Source organism: Gavialis gangeticus, unplaced genomic scaffold (assembly GCF_001723915.1).
Source record: "Gavialis gangeticus isolate Ggan-Ray unplaced genomic scaffold, GavGan_comp1, whole genome shotgun sequence".
NCBI lineage: Eukaryota > Metazoa > Chordata > Crocodylia > Gavialidae > Gavialis > Gavialis gangeticus.
Window position 1 is genome coordinate 21,975,970 of NW_017729000.1, and position 4,325 is coordinate 21,980,294.

A 4,325-nucleotide genomic window follows, 5' to 3' on the forward strand; every position below is an offset into this window, starting at 1 on the left:
GCCCAGCTGCCCGGGGGTGGCGGGGCACGGGCAGGGCCGGCGGCCGCTCCCCCCTCATGTAAGACACCGCCGGCGGGGCGGGGCGGGGCCTCGGCGGCCGCTTCGAATCTCCGGCCGGTGCCTCCCTTCTCGCCCCCGGCCGCGCCGCCGAGCCCGTCTCCTCAGCTCGGAGCCGCCGAGCGAAATGACAACCAGCTGGAGCGAGCGGCGCGGCACTTCCGGTTGGGGCGGGGCCAACCCGCCCCGCCCCTCTGCCGCCTCCGGCGCAGGCCCCTCCCCCTCCGCGGCCTCCAGCCTCTTCCAGGACGTGGGAAGCCATGTTTGTTTGGGGTACGTCGGGGATAGCGTCCTTTCGGTAGCCATCTTGGGCTAGGGCAGGAGGCTGGCCGGCTAACACGGGGAGTGAAGCCGCCGCTGCGCAGCCACCTTTGGTTGGGGCAAAGTTATTTCTAGACACGATGAGTGGGTGCAGGCGGCAGGTGAAGCTGTGGCTGCGGCCTCTGCGGCTCCCCGGGAAGCTGAGTGCTGCGCACCAAGTTTAGGGGACAGCTGCAGATTTCAGCCTCAGCTTGAGTTGGGTGGGGCTTGCAATTTGCAAACTGGGCCATGGCTCAGGCCCCCAAACTGAACGGCTTCAGGCCACAGACCTGGCTGGGCCCACCGACTCATCATTGCTGCAAGTCATCTGTGGAGCTGGGTTTTCTCCACGCAGTCACTTCACCCTGAGGGCCGAGGCCCATTGCAAACCCACCCGAATGTCGAGGGCTACAGCCCATTGCAAGCACTACCAAACCACGTCGTCGCAGCTCCTTGAGGCCCCTTTCCTCCGTGTCAGACCTCACTGCCTTCGGATCTGAGATTCACCTGTTCAACCTCCCAGTAGAGATACTGGGTGATCAGGAGTGAGACGACTGAATAAGAGGAAAAAAAACAAGGCAAAAGGAACCTGCATAATATATACTGACATTTTACACCAAACTTCACCCATCTCATCACCAAGATACCTAACGGTCCCAAACAGTGCAGTGTTCACACAGGCTGCATCAGATATTGGTCTGCTCCTACGTATCTATAGTGGTACATTTTTGTGAGGTTTTGTTTTTGTATTTTTTTTCTGTTTGTTTCTTTTTTCTTGTTTTTTGTTTGTTTTTCTTTTTCCAGGCTTCTTAATGATTCAGAGAATCACTTACTTGGAGAAACTGTCATTAGATCCAACGTTGCAGTGTTTTTGGTTGTAGCCGTGTTCACCTAAGGACATAGGCAAGCGAGCTTCTTTGGGTAGGTGTGATATCTTTTATTAGACCAACTGAGTCGCTGGGAAAAAAAAGTTCTTTGCAAGCTTTCAGGCACAAGCACGCTTCAAGCTTTTTTCCAACAACTCAGTTGCTCTGATAAAAGATATCACATCTACCCAAAGAAGCTTGCCTGCCATTAGATCCAATGTGACATTATCTTTTATTTCTTAGAGTGTAGAAATGAGACACAGAGACAAGGGATACCATTTTTAAAAACTCCTAAATGACATAAGAACCAAAGTCCCATTAAAAAAAAAGATGTAGGCATTTATGATTATAAGTCTCATTGAAGTTTTCTTTAGAAAGTACTTTCAAAAGACAGTGTTTTCTTTTGTGTTTTTTTTAATCTCAAAAGAAAGTGGTAGCTTTGCAGTTTTTCCCTGAGGCAAAATTAGGTGGCAGAAGACATAAACACGGATACGAACAAACAGAGGTACAATAAATTTGATTACAGAAACTAGGAATTGAACAGATCTGCTAATAATAAAAAATTAAAATAATTAAGTTTAATGTTAAGGGCTTTAAAATGTTTACCATCATTACTCCCACTGAAGGCAAATGAGTTAGAGACAGAAATACAGCAGTAGAGTGAAACAAGGAGAAAGGTCTCCATGTAAAATGAAGCCAAAGGAGTCCTATTTTGTGCTCATTAAACATGGCAGCTCACTGTGACAGAGTCATATGCTTTTTCTCTTATGCTCCCCACCCTGTTGCCCTTCTAACACAAGCTCACCCAGAACATACAGCAAAGTCATCTGGACAGCCGCAATGGTGCCTGGTAAGCATGACTTGAAAGGTCAGCTGGATGCTTTCAGCTGCAAGTTTCACCCCTCCTCCCCTGCTTCTAGACTGATAAACAGAGTGTGTGACAGATGTTCTGGTATCAAATGCAAATGGAAATCACCATGTACAGCATTGGCTAACATGGAAGTTTTGTAATTCGTAGCTAAATTTGTAAAGGAAGGGAGAGGAGGTTTAAATTGTGACATCCAGTAAATCTGATCTCTCAGGATGATGAGATGAAGCCATTATAACATCTGAGAGCTATAAATAGGAGTGTTTATAGACAGATGAAAAAATCCTCCTGAGCCACATATATACCAGGATACACTTAATGCCAGAATGCAAGTGTCAAGGTTGGGATGATGGGAGAAGACCTTTTTTCCATTAATCTACCCTCAAGCATTACCTGATTTCTTCTTAAACTACAGTGCGAGGGCAACAGCATTAGGAAGCCTATATAAAACCAGAAGTGGTACACAATACTGTGCAACCCAGGCTCAGACACTTCTGTAAAGTTTTCACACAACTTGCACTACAGGATCAGGCCCTTGGTTTCTAAAATGCTTTAGAAAGCTTTGGAATAAAAGGCGATAAATGTATATATATTTATATATTCACAGCTTTGTGTCTGTGTGTGTCTATTTTATATATATGCATATACATACATACACATACTCACCCATAAAATTGCCGCATAAAATCCCGCAGATATTAATAATTATGAAAATTATTAATATAATTGTAATAATATAGTGTGTGTACTAATAATGTATCTTATTAATGTACACACTATATTATTACATATTACATTGTAACATACTATTATATTTACATATATTAGAAAATAGACGTGCTTAATAAACAAAAAGTTAAATGACAAGTATTTAACTGTACTGGATAATAACATATTATAATTTATGCATTGATGTATACTTAATATTGATGTGCTGTTATCAGTTAATAATAGCTATTAAAGTATATGTTGCCTTTAGCTTTCTATATTTATTGAATGTTTATTAACTATTATTTTTCCTTGTGAAACAACCTTCATGCAAACCATGAGCCTGATTTGATGGTTATTAGGCATGCATTATGAACTTCCATGCTTAATTTGAGTGTGATTACCAAATGAGTAGGAGCATGCATAATACATCTGAATAGTTTTGGAGTCATCTGGTCTGTATGAACATAAGTCACAACCTCATGACTGACATTGTTGCACACCTAATGTTTCTGAAAATCCCTCCTTGGAGTACAATATGGAATATATGGATATAGGGGCAGGAACAGATCCAGTTGCACCCCCGTTTGATTTCTGCTCCATTCTGCACACTAAATTCAACCATCTCTCCTTTTTTTAATGGCCACTGTTCAAACTATTTTTTCTTCTGCAATTGTGCTGTTTGTTAGCCATCCCTGATAATTTCTTATTTCACAGCCCTGCACACTGTTTGCAAGCCGCAAACGGTAGTCTTGTGGCTACGCCAGACAAGAAAGCTGATATTTTTAACAGTTTCTTTGCCTCTATTTTCTTGAACAGGGACCAGAATATCCCACCTACCAGAGATAGGAACAATCTTGGGGATAGTTCTGTCAGGCCTTCAGTCAGTGCAGATGTAGTCAGGGATCTTCTGGAAGGACTAGACATTTTTAAATCCGCAGGTCCAGATGCCCTCCACCCAAGAGTATTGAGGGAGCTGACGGGTCATCGTGGAGCCCTTGGCCCGGCTGTATGAGCATTCGTGGTCATCTGGCCAGGTGCCGGGGGATTGGAAACTGGCTAATGTGGTCCCAATTTTCAAGAAAGGGAGGAAAGCAGACCCAAGTAACTATACGCCTGTAAGCCTCACCTTGGTGCTCGGGAAGATCTTGGAAAGAATCATCAAGAAGCACATCTGTGGGGGGCCTGCAGGGGAGATCATGCTCAGGGGCAATCAGCATGGGTTCATCAAAGGCAGGTCCTGCCTGACCAACCTGATTGCCTTTTATGACCAAGTTACTAAATCCTTGGATGATGGTGTCACCGTGGATGTAGTCTTTCTAGACTTTAAGAAGGCCTTTGAAACTGTCTCTCACCCCATTCTCATCAATAAATTAAGCAACCGTAGCATTGATGCCTGCACAGTTGGATGGGTAAAAAATTGGCTGATGGGGCGCACCCAAAGAGTAGTGGTGGACAAGTTGTACTCAACCTGGCAAGATGTGAGCAGTGGGGTACCCCAGGGCTCAGTCCTTGGGCCCGCACTG

At 44.6% G+C, this 4,325-nt stretch overlaps 1 protein-coding gene across 1 annotated transcript in view; it reads right to left on the reverse strand.

Annotated features, from left to right (window-relative positions):
* Nucleotides 1-4,325, reverse strand: part of CPEB4 (cytoplasmic polyadenylation element binding protein 4) — a 102,686-nt gene that overhangs the window by 88,434 nt on the left and 9,927 nt on the right. The gene's annotated exons all lie outside the window — the stretch shown is intronic.